The sequence below is a fragment of the Amia ocellicauda genome, chromosome 9 (assembly GCF_036373705.1).
Source record: "Amia ocellicauda isolate fAmiCal2 chromosome 9, fAmiCal2.hap1, whole genome shotgun sequence".
In the NCBI taxonomy this organism is placed as follows: domain Eukaryota; kingdom Metazoa; phylum Chordata; class Actinopteri; order Amiiformes; family Amiidae; genus Amia; species Amia ocellicauda.
In genome coordinates, this window is record NC_089858.1 from 40,096,187 (window position 1) to 40,109,463 (window position 13,277).

The 13,277-nt window shown below is 37.8% G+C and overlaps 1 protein-coding gene across 1 annotated transcript in view; it reads right to left on the bottom strand.

The window, feature by feature from the left end:
• The window catches only part of lzts1 (leucine zipper, putative tumor suppressor 1), a 48,460-nt gene extending 36,758 nt beyond the window's left edge, over positions 1–11,702 (bottom strand). Inside the window, exon 1 of the mRNA XM_066714481.1 lies at positions 11,505–11,702. The gene's annotated coding sequence lies outside the window, so the exon portion shown is untranslated. The remainder of the gene's footprint in view (positions 1–11,504) is intronic.
• Between the last annotated feature and the right edge of the window lie 1,575 nt (positions 11,703–13,277).

The window sequence follows — 13,277 nt, forward strand, 5'->3', positions numbered from 1 at the left end:
GTTAAAGTTGACTGACTTAAATATTGTCTGATCATCTCTGTAGTCTCGCACTACATGTTACCAGCGACATCTTCTAGCTTTATGTGGGTAAAATTAAACGGAACTTTAATAAAAATGAGCTCTGTTAATAAACTCATAGAGGGTTAAATGAAAGCAAAATTCCTTTGCCAAGTTTTGCCAAGTAAGCTAATAATAGCCATTAAATGCTTGTCATAAGAGAAACATTTCTAATCACACACAACATAGATTATTAGCACTTTCTCTGAACTGGATAGAAATGAGGACACCTGGCTACAGGGAAATTAATCACTTTTTTTCTTTTCTTTTCTTCCACTGCTGCTTCTCATCCAGCGATTTGACTTCCAGCTTTAGAAATGACACATTTCTAACCTTTCAAATGAAGACTTTGCTTTTGGTCTTTGGATCATCCTAACAAACAATGTGTCTGTAAGTTTTAAATTCTATTTCAGGTATGTCAGTGGAAGTACACATCTAAAGTAACTGTCTAAGAAAGCCCCCTCATCCTTATGTAATTAAGTAATTCATGCATGTTTTATTCTTCACAATGTTTTTAGTATCACTCTTTCAGTATTACACATTTTGCTTTACTAATTCTAATTACATCAGGGTGACAGTAAACATATTCTAATGACTTTAATGTCACCTTGACTAATAATTACAACAATTGTCCCAATTCTTAACATGACATGGAAAGCTTCAGTTAATTCAGATGATCTCTGTAGTGTAGTACGAATCCTAAGGATGAATTCCATTTAGGGATCTCCATGCATTCTGCAAACCTACAGATGACAGTAAATGCGCAAAAAGTGCTATACAAACATATCCATTAGGAGTCTTGAATCTCGGTGCGGCCCAGTGGTTATTTATGGTCATGCCGACATGTGCAACATGTGCATATTGTATGAGAAGTGTAACAGCGGGAGAATGTCTTCAGTGCTAAAAGTGGCAGCCATTTACGTAACGGAATTAATTATTGAAAGAGAGGCTTCCCTGCTGAAGGCTCTCAAGGGCCTCTTACATCTTTTGACTGCATCTTTTCTTCCTAGTGTCCACTTAAGTGGCTTAAGTGACACATTCACATTAGAATTATCATAACTTAATAGTATTTTTACTGGCTTGGACGGAAGTATAAATCTTATCTGTCACTCTCTCTTGTAATTCACCCCCTCCACTCGGCATTTTGTAGGTTCCCCGTTGATTTTTTCTTCTTCTATTTTTCTTTCTTTCCTGAAGCACACAATTGCAGCAAATTGAATAATCCACTTAGTTCATTTGTGAGTAGTGCAGAAAATGAATTACCCCTCACAGTGGAGATGAGGTGATTCCCCTTTACTCATTGCTTAAGCACACAAGGAAACCGTGAGGAGAGAGTGTCCTTTGTCAATGAGTGGCTCAGATTGCTTTTTTAAGAAACCCCCCCACTCCCACACACACACGCGCACACACACACACAGGCACACGCATGCACACACTCACACACACACACACACACACACACACACACACACACACACACACACATACAAGCGATTTGTGGGGGTTGAGAAAAATACCTTTTGAGAAGGATAACTTACTCACAGTGTCATAGAATACATGTGGTTGTGCCTGCCTCACCTGTAAATACAGGAGATAAGATAAATGAGAAAATATTGATTTAAATTAATCTCTAAACCAAAACCAACGTAAGGTCATTGCTCATTGAAATCAGCTTAACCCATGAGTCAAACTGAAGTATATGACTGTAGCTTTAATACTGCATGTGAACCTTCTGGATGTCTCTGCACCCTTGCTCTTATGCACTTTCTATAAAATATGCTCCTGATTAATGTTTTTGTTTTTAACACCACTATTGCTTCTGTAATTTCTCTTATGCCTACCCCACCCCTGAGCAAATACTGGGAATTAACTCTTACATTTGCACTTGTTAGCTCATTTGTACTAGGATGTGTGATTATTGTTTTCTGTATTGATTGTATTTACTGCACTTTGTAATGCTTTGACAGTGTTTATTTATAAGTCGCCCTGCGGATGGACATTTGCCAAGAACTAAAAAAAGGTCTGTCTTTCTTTTTTTAAATGAGATGTTAGGCAATGTAAGCATCATAGTGGCGTTTTAACGCAAACAAATATAACAAAGCAATTACCTATCAATGCATCCAAAATAGTCTGTAACATTCTAAATTCATGTAGTGGCCCCAATTAAGGTGTTTGGAAATAATCCTAAGTACATATATCGGTTGTGTATTACTATGCCTTACATTTCTCCTTCACTCCATGCCTTCTAGTAACCCTGGCCACCACAGCCTGTGTTTCAAGCCCCAATGATGATGACTCTTACGTTCTGATCCAGTGTGATAGGCTCGACTCAGTTTGCTCTAATGAGCTGGGAGGTATCTGGCTTCCATCCCAGACTTGCACTGTTGTTTGCAGGGCACACAGCAACACAACATCTCCGAGCAAACCTGCTGGAAATTTGTTCGGGGAGGTCCCAGCTGACAGCAGGCGTGTACGGATCTGTGGGTTGACACCGTGAGCAGGGTTTTTGCATGTTAAAGAGACGAGAGGTTCTTTCAGCTTATGGGATACAGTAAAGGGTCTAAAAACACACAATATCCTCTCTTTCAAAGACCAGCCAAACCCTATTTGTTTTTAGTTTTAATCTAATGGCGACCAATAATTGTCTGCACTGAACAGAATGTAGTTATTCCTCATAAGACAACAAGAAAACTGAGACCTGATTAATGTTTATTTATCTTGTTACCAGATATTTTCCATAAGGAAGGTCTTACAAAGTTATGGGAAGCCCTACTAGCACAGTGTTACTGTAAAGTGCTTTTCCGAAGAGAATTCAATTAGGTTTTTAAACTAATTATTGTCAGTCATCTGGGCACTTAATATTCTCAGTGAACAAAGAGTATTAAATTGTTTGGAGGCTGTCCAAACTGTTTTTCACACAGCTTTTAAACCCTTCAGATTAACAGAATAACCCATTACAGCCTCTGTGCCTTTTCAGTCATTTTAGTACCAGACAGTAAAGTGATGGATTATGTGTGGTAAATAAATAACTCCGGGTGACATCATTCTACTTTAAACTCCCGCTCCCACCCTACCCCCCCCAAACAAAAGGTAAAAAACGAAATAAATATATATAAAAAACAGATGTTCTACAAATCACACTCAGGTCAAGGTGGAGTCTGTTTTTGAGGTTTGTATTAATTTGCCCTACAGCCCATTGAAATGTATTATTTTCCATGCATATGTGTACACTTAAGTGGAGTAAATGCATGAGAAGAGGCCTTTATGGCCTTTTATCTAATTTCTGATGATACAGTTCTACCTAGCATAAACAAACCTTTGATGTTTCTCCATGTAAAATGTATACTATAGGTCAACAAGAACATGCTTCCACTGCATGTTCTGACATTGCAGGTTTGCAAAGAAGGCATTATGGTTGCCTTTTATTTTCCACATTACTTAGTGAATGTTAGGATGCGGTATTGTTTGTAAATCTGGTTGTTGTTAAGTTCCTCTTGGCCCAGATTTCTGGAATGAAACAAAATATAGTCCCACCTGTGAAAATATGGTGCATCTGTGATTATGAACAGAAGAGTACTACCCCTAAAATGTTCTGGGAAAGGTTTCTGTGCTGCCAAAGAGTGCAATATTTAATAACTTGTTGCTTAATCTATATAAGGTACAAAGACATAACAATAGCTTCTGGAAATGTAGTCATGCAACTGAGTCAGAAATTCAAAGTTCCAACAAATATTCCAATTACATCTTTTGAAAATGGAGAACACAAACCAACTAATCCCCCGAAGGCTGTAGGAGTTATTTATTTTAGTGCAATGAAGTGAAACTTAATAGATACAGCAGCAAAACACCTGCAGGAGAGGTAAAATGGCTTCAGTCACAGATTTTGTAAAATCCTGAATATGCTAGTTAGTTTCTAGATGTAAAACTAACATTAAACTGGCCTCATTAAACGGTTCCTTCGGCTAATTAAAAAAGAAAGAAAGAAAAATGGTCTGCTTTCAGAACGTGCAAAGTAAGGGGGAATATTTATGAAGAGAGTTTCACATTGAGTTCAAGCAAAAGAGTAACACTGTGGAGTTCGACAGTGAGTTTTCACCCTGAGTGAGACTGGGGTCAGATCATATGCAATTGTCAACGCTAATATCCCTGTTTCCTAAAGTAGTTATCCTGTGAAGGGGGAACAAAAAGCTGCAGTTCTGTAGGGAACGCTGATGTAAAAAGGCTTCAATACATGGACGCTTTAATAAATGAGAACTGAATTCATTTCTGCTCTATTTGCCTGGGAGCAATTTTGTTTGTCTTGATTCTTCTAGGGCAATGTTATGCAAGTAATACCAGGGAGAATTGTTTGACAAGAAAAATGCCTTTTCACCAGCATTAAACCAGCCTCCTTGCAAGCTATTGCACTATTTCAGTTTTAACCCTCCCCCCTTTCTATCTATTGTTCTTCCCTTGAAATTGTATTCATTTTGGTCAGGGAAACAAAACACAAAAAACAAAAAACATTTTTGTTTGTGTTCAGTTCATATCTAAATATACCCCGTGTGTTGCGTTTAAACATGGCAGGAGTCTCGCGATGATCATTTGGAAAAACAAAAAGCAACACATTAATATTAGAAATGTAACTTCAGAATCTAAAACTGCTCCCCTCAGATGCAGAAGCTGTCATTTTTATTTAAAAACATTGCTTGTGTTTTACCTTTGCTCGGGGCAGATTTTACTTGATATTCCTGATTGCTCTGTTCTGCAGATTAAATGAAATGTACTCAGTGTTAGGATGACAGATATCTACCAATGACAATGATAAGAATAATATCCAGGCCTAAAACTCAGTTGCAGCTGCTGCAGGAATACTTGGAAGATACTATAATGATCTTTACCTTCATTATGTTGTGTACTTCTGTGTGTTTAAAAAAATAATAATCTGTTAATATGTTTGTAATTGTTGATTTATTTCAAGATCCATGCAGGATTTAAACGAACTATTAGAGGGTTTATCAATATTTTGAAATTATTTACAACTTATGCAACTTAAGAGACATAATGTGTGATTTTAGGAATAAAGAGCTGAATTGATTTCTGTACTAGTTTTGTGTACTACATTTTTTCTCTGTCACTGGTTTTACATTTTAACTTGAACATTCAGATTGGACTTCCTGTGCATTGATGATCGATGCATTCCACATTTGAGTAGTCAGGGCCTAATTTATACAAATATTTGTAATTTATTATATTATAATTTATTAAATATTTATAATTTATACAAAATGTATGCATATACAGCAGGGTGACAAATTAAAGGAAAAACCAACATAAAGTGTCTCAGTAAGGTGTTGGGCACCACGAGCACCAAGAACAGCTTCAATGCTCTTGGCACAGATTCTACGAGTCTCTGAACTCTACTGAAGGGATGGAACACCATTCTTCCAAAAGATATTCCCTCATTTGGTGTTTTGATGATGGTGGTGGAGAGCGCTGTCTAACATGTCGGTCCAAAATCTCCCATAGGTGTTCAACTGGGTTGAGTTCTGGTGACTGCGAAAAACCATAGCTTATGATTCACATAATTTTCATACTCATCAAACCATTCAGTGAGCCCTCGTGCCCTGTGGATGGGGGCATTGTCATCCTGGAAGAGACCACTCCCATCAGGATACAAATGTTTCACCATAGGATAAAGGTGATCACTCAGAATAACATTGTAATAATTTGCAGTGACCCTTCCCTCTAAGGGGACAAGTGGACCCAAACCATGCCAGGAAAATGCCCCCCACAGCATAACAGAGCCTCCGGACCCCCTCACTGTAGGGGTCAAGCAGTCAGGCCTGTACCGGTCTCTTGGTGTTGCCTCACATGCACCCGCCCACTTGTTGAGAATATGGTGAGGGATGACTCATCAGCCCATATCACTTTTTTCCACATCTCTGTAGACCAGTGGTACCCCAATACAGACCCCTCTTTCAAAGTAGCTTAGATCCTTTCCTCTTGCCATCTTGATCCATAATTGAAGTCAACTGGGCCTGCACAGCATTTTTATACATGCCACAGAGCATGCTAGGATGTTTATTGCTTAATTGTATCATGCAGTACACCTGTTTGGAGGCATCTGCATTCGTTATGTTCCTCCACTAATTTATTCAGGTTTTTCCTTTAATTTGTCACCTGTCTGTATATATTCATGTGTCCTCATGACAACCTTGTGTTCAATTACCCACAGCTTATAAAACTATGCAAGATTGCATGATTCTTATTTCTATTTTAGTCTATTTTAGTAATGTTTAAAGTAAAGTTTAGTAAGAAGACTAGCCATCAAAGTTCATTATAACAGTTCTGATGTGAAAGCACATAACTCAAATCTCACTTTTTTATTTTACTTGACTTAATTAAAATGAACATTATTCCTTTCTGTGAAAATATTGCATTTGACAGCTTTGCCCCAAACACTACAGTCTTTTAATTATTTAATATGATTCTGAGTTTCAGAGTTTAGAGTAGGAAACCCTAGACGATAGAATACCTTTATCCATGCAAGATTTCGATACTTTTCAACATTACGACACTTTATTATAGCTGTATTGCAACTTGAGTCTTTGAATTTAAATGTTGATCAGATAATTTTACTGTTAAAGAAACTGAGAACAGAATATTAGGCGCATCTCAAATAAACACCTTTAGATTGGATGCATCACTCCAAAAAATGCTGTTTCAAAGCTGAATTCTGAATCTGAACTTCTGCCCATCATTAGAATAAGAAAAGCTACTTCACCCCTACCAGCTAACTTTGTTTTTTGATCTGTTAAGCCCAAAGGATCCCACATGGTATACACGTATTAATTTATTAAAATGGGCACGTAAGCCAGAGCTTCACAAAATTCCTCGGTGCAAGCCTGTGAGTCATGTAACTCTTAAAGGTCATTTTTGCCTGTAAATAATGGCTTCATCCTCTGAAGCTGTCTGCATGCTAATCCAAAATGAGGCACTAAACACAACCTAGATAATCTGGAGAAGAATTGAATCTGGAGTGATTTCTGTTTAAATAGCTTTTCTGTGGGCCGAGTTTTAACCTGGTTGTATAAGCTCAGCTCTCCCCACAAGACTAATACATTTCAGTCATAACTCTGCAGGAATGCTTGCCCAGTGCTGGAATCATAAGCAGTGTTTTTAACAAGATAGCAGTGCAATTGCTTTTGAGAGATATTTCAGCCTGTTACTTTTATTGTATTCTTAAGGAGGGAGGAAATAAATCTTTCCCTCACTAGGAACACCCATGTATATTTAACTTGTAATCGTCTTATCTTTGACATTTTTTTTCAGTCAAAATAACTTAAAGCTATGGGTAGCAAAATATAAATGGAATGAATGACTTTAGCTCATAAACTTATTGGTTTCACTTACATAATTCAATTTTTTTTGTGTTAATTTGGGAGAATCCTTTGCTTTAAAAGGATACATTTAAACAATGTTGTTTAAATAGTCCCGCCCAAGCATTTCCTTCTATTATTACTATGCTGTTCTTGGGTTGTTGCCTATCAAAACTGAGTCAGTGCAGGGTTTTTTAATCTCAGGATATCCTCTAATAAGACTTTTGACAGTACATTAGTTTCAGTTGCCTCATTATTTCATTGCATAAAAGTTTACATTTTAGGTTTCCTCTACACAGATCTCTTGGGAACATTCAAAAATGATGTGGCGATTTTGATCGTGTCTTCTGTATATGTCTTGTGTTTTGAGGTTTTGACAATCTGAAGTTACATAAGAGGTTGTAGGAAGAAGAAGAAGAAGGAAAAAAGCATTATTCACTCTAGCATGACTTTTGTTTGCAAGTTAAAACTTGAAAAAGTAGTGAGATTGCATTATGAAAAAGTACGTTTCTATTTGCAACAAAGTTGGGCCGGTGGAAAGATATTTTTTCCAGTCACAAAAATAAATAAAATCCCTTGTCTTTTAGTAATATAAAGGTCAGGTCTTTTGGATTGCACCCAATCTTAGTACTCTGTGGTCATGATTCAGTAGGTTAGAAATCCTTGTCATGGACTGAGTCTTCTCCCTCATTACACATGGCATTAATAAGGCACCATTATGAGGATTAAAACTGTGGAGGTGAGTAATGGTGCAGACGGGCCAATTTTTGACAGTAATTAGTACAAGTCTCTGAATGGTAAGTCACAGAATTGTGTAACAACATTTCTATTTTTGAATGCATCTTTCACCTTCGATCTTTAATCACTTTCTACAAAATACTAGGGTGTTTTTATGTTTTATATATATATAAACTGTTTTCCATTGGAAACAGCAGGTTATTACTAATTTGTTATCTGCTTTCATAGAAGTTATAAAAGGCTCCCCACCCCACAGAATAATCTCATGACCTAGGTGTAGAAAGGTAGTTATTAACTTTAAAGTGCCAAAAAAATCCTGATTCAATTATGCTAATTTATTATCCATTTTAAGCTCAAAATGTAATTAAGCCTTTGAAGCAGAATGTTTCTTTTTCGATCTGGGTGGGTAGAGTTTAGTGCCAGCAGGTTTTTTTCTCTGCACTACCAAAGTGACTATTCCTTACTGGGGGTGACAAGAATGATTTTAAAAGGGCGCAATTTGTGACTCATGCATAATGGAGACTGGCTTTACCCATAGAAAATAACTTTACTCTACTCTTTCACAGGCACTTTTAAATTCATCCTTACTGAGAATATTGCATCTTTTCCTTTCAAAAGGAGGGATATTGCTGGGGCTGCTCGTGGTACTCATATTGCAGTGTGTTTGTGTGATATATTGCCAGTGATGTGCCGTGTGGAGGTCCCTGGCATGTGTGGGGGAGAGTGAAGCACACTCCTCTGTATTTAAAGCCCAGGCCTGCATTGTGCACTGAGCTATAAAATAGCTGTCACTAGGTAGGGTGGATGGTGATAAACTTGTCAGCCTAAAGTAGAACCATTCCCTTGATCTGTGGCATTATTCAGCAAAGGAAGCTGTGGATGTCTTTCAAAACCAATTGACTGTAGCCCAGTGTAAAAATAAATACAAATATTGGAAGGGGGTGGGGGTTTGTAGGGAGGGGAATAATTCCAAAAGTCTGTTGAATCACCCACATCCAGCCTCCCCCTCCAAATCCATTATCTGAAAGTGTTATTTCCCCTGTCTCTGAAAGCACTTGACACTAATGTACAGCTCAGCCCATCCCTTTGTGTGGATTGTCGCTCTCAGCAGGGTGATTATCATTGGTATATGTCAGTGCCTTTGCCTTATGCAGGGACCTGGAAAGCGACCTTTTGATAGCATCCTTAAACCGGGCCAGGTAAATATTGCATAGGCCATTTCCTGCAGATATAGTACCGATGCGTTTACTTTCACTGCACGTGATTTCCTCCCTGTGAATATGTTTGCTTAATTTAAGGCATGCATTTCAAATATCCTTTTTTGTATTGTTAATATATATTTTTTAAATTCAGTGGCATTATTAATATATAGAGAATGATTTAAAGTAAAAAATTTGGTTTTAATGATATTGATAAAAAAAATAATGTATAATAATAATGAATTGAGCGAAGTCTATGTACATGAGCTCTTGGTCCTTCATAAGCAAACAATAAGTAATTTGGTGATGTCATTGCTTAGATCCGCAAGCTGGGTGAGGTAATCGCTGGAGAACAAAGCAAAGCAATCCCAGCAGACCACTGAGACACCTAGATGCACCAACACCTCATGTGGTTTCATGTAGCACAGAAAGTATTTCATTTTCAAAGGTTATCATGTAATGGAATACACCCCATCCACCCCCAATCAGTCGATTATACCATATTGATCAGCCGCATGCACTTTACAAGCTAGACTGATCCACAGTGCTGACTCTGCACCTTTTTTTTTTTTGATGAGACAGCATGTTTTGGCAGACTAAGCCAAATAATAATGATGATAATAATAATCATACAGATAATAATCTAAGAATGCTTGAGTCATAAGCAAGTTTTAAATAAGCATGTTTTTTGGGTCATAATTAGCTTCTAATCTCCCCTTGTGAAAACATTACCATTCCAAGCATTGTGTTTGCTTTGAACTGAAGTAGTGGTGTTACGTTCAGGCAGATAAGTTTAGACAAGTCCTGACTTGCTTAGGAAATGTAGTTGTTTTTCATTCATTGTTAAGTTTTAAGGTGTTTCTGTCTATGTAGCACAGTTGGATAAGACTTTTTGTTTTACTAAGACAGCACAGTGTTTCCCCAGCAAACAGCGTAATGGTGGTTTGGGAGTAGATATTAATGACTTAATGCAAGGAGTTGGCCTGTGAAAGGCAGACTTAAAGAAACAAGTAAGTTTGCTTTGATCATTCGGTCAGTCTGGTTCACTACTGACTTTCCTTCAGACACGGTTGATCACTGGTGCCCTAAATCACATGTAAGCATCTCAATGTTAGTCTTCCAAATAATTTGAAATATAGTTGAATAAGGGACTCTGAGGCATTCTTACGCATAACACAGACTTCAAACTGCAGGTTGAGGAATCCAGCTTGTGGCCATCATTTCATAGACAACATATAAACATAGTCCCAGGATACATCTGTCCGGGAAAAGGAATCTTTCTCTGCAGTTTTCTATCTCCTCACACTTTATTAACGTGATGCTGTGCTGTGCAACTTGTCAAGGTTGTGCAGGTCCCTTGTTTAGCTCCTTCCCCAGTTTCTCAGTGTAGTGTGAATGAACTAAGCAACACAGTGATGTAAGCTCTAGGTAACACCACACATTGAAGAATCCAAAGAAGTTTCCAAATCTCCAAAAGTGTAACATTTACTGCAACGCATTTCATTTTCATTAACTTCTTGTTTTGCAACAGAATAGTGGAATAAAACAAACAAATGTAACAGCATAGGAGCTTCTAAGACAGTTTAGGATTTTCCCACTCTTAAATCAGAGACTCCTATAAAGATAAGCAGACTTGAACTTTGTATCTGGAGTGTTTAACATCATTAAAAGGTCAGCTAGCATAAAGAGTTGAAGCAATGCATATTTTTACTTCTAATTATTAAATCTGAGAAAAACAAAACAATTCTCCCCCAAGAGTTAAAAACGTATCTATTTTAAATAAAGTTTCACTTCGTGTAATATTCATACTGTGATCTAAAGACAGGTTTTGGTCCCAATTTGACTCAGCAATATATGTAAATTGTATTGCTCCTTGCAAAATCAAACTTTGGGAGATATCTCAGGCTAGGAAAAATAAACAGCAGCATCCCACTAAAACCTAAACAGAAAGCAAACTGACACTAGAAATGCTCTAATTTTTGTCCTTATGCAAATTAACTTTGCAGTACCATTAATTGTCAACAACATATTACCCTGTTTCTCAAATTTACAGAGCAGAGCAGTAAAAAAACTCCCCCCCACCCCCCCTGGGATCAGATATAACCCCAGCCCCTGGTTGACCGCGTTTCTCCTGTCCTAGGTGACTTACCTTCATTCATGGTGTCTGTTTACAAAGCTTTTCTGTTTTTTGATGGTTCTTTTTCCTTGCCAAGTAGAAATAAGACCGACACTATTTTCCCCCCAGCTGTCGTTGTGGGTTGCGGAGACGGACGGTGCCTCCAGTGTGAGTTTTGTGCTGTGTGTTCAGTTAACCCATCTCCCAGGATGTGAACACAGTCACATTCCCATATAAACACACTCTTCTCTGGCTCCCAGCCCAGGGCCCCTGCTATCTGTCATACCTCACTGCTACTGACACTCCAGGGCCCGCCCACCACCAGCTCTCTGCTTACTCATTGGCTCCCACACTACTAACTGGATAGACAGGGGAAGAGAGAGAGAAAGGATGTATGTAGGTAGCAGGAACTGAGCATTTCAAATCGTGGTCTCTTTTCTGCCCTCCTTTTTTTAAAAGCGGTTTTCATCCTGTATTGCAACAAATCCTTAGGGTGCAGAGTTTTCAGCTCAAGGACTTTTTTTTTGTATTCTTGCCAAGACTATGTGGATAATGTATCATTGTAAAGGAGAATATTTTGCATACCCTTCCTATTTATATTCTAAATGGGAAATGCACATGTACAGAAATGCAGAATTGTTTTTCTCCTTTTCAAAGAAACGAAGTACAACTGTGAAGGCATAGATAAATGTGCCAAAATAAAATAAAATGGTTATGTTATATTTCTGCCACAGATTTATTATTCACATCTTCCAGAAAATACAATAAACCTCATCAATTACCTCAGAATGTCTTTTAGCTGATACCTATACATGTCAGGTGAAGGGCTACAATTACACACACACACACACACACACACACACACACACACACACACACAACGAGAAAATAACCACTTTCCCCAAGTGTTTCATTCCTCTCAGCCTATCCAATAGATCATTTGTCAGGGACTGCCTATTTAGACAGGTTGCCTTTCAAGTAATTGAAGGTTTAATGAAACTCTGCAATTTCTTAACCCCTGGAGCCTCCCAGTCCCACTTGGACCTTTCCGTGTTCACTAGTTTAAAGCAGAACAAGTAGATAAATAGATTCCTACAGATCACTTCAGTAGAATGTGTGCTCTAGTGTTAATCCTGATTCAGATTACTTCTACAATCCCTGTAATTGGTCAGGGAGACAGGGTGACCTTGGGGGCTTTCTGTGCCTTTTATCAAGGGTGAACCTTCAGAGCTCCAGAAGTGAACTGGAAATGATCACCATACTTTTCTTGAGAAGGAACCTTTTGGCAGAATTTGACTTGACAGACTTGTTTTTCAGAAGCAATACAGTGTGTATGCACTAGATCTCCAGACACCCCCCAGAACAGACCGCAAATAAAATAGAGAAGATCATTGTAATTTAACCCTCCCTCCTCATTGGTACATCGTGCCATCTATACCAGCTGCCCTAGACTTCAGTTGCCTGAAGATGTTAACCTGTTCTTTATTATTATTAATTAGTTTTCATAAGCACGATTTTCAAAGAATTACAAAATACAGTAGATATAATAAGTGCAAAATGCAATATCATAGGCATGCATCACAAGGTAAAATGTATGAAAAAAACTGTTCCATCTGGTATGGGACCAGGGGTACAGCAGGCATAAGTATCAATATTACAGAAGTAGTTAAAGTAAAATGAGAATTAGTGCCAAAGATACATACATAATCAGGAGCAGAAGGGAGCCAATCAATACAATAAAAAGCTTCTAATAGCAAGAGACCTGAGATAGGACAGATACAGTCTGATTTTATAAATATTTAAAAC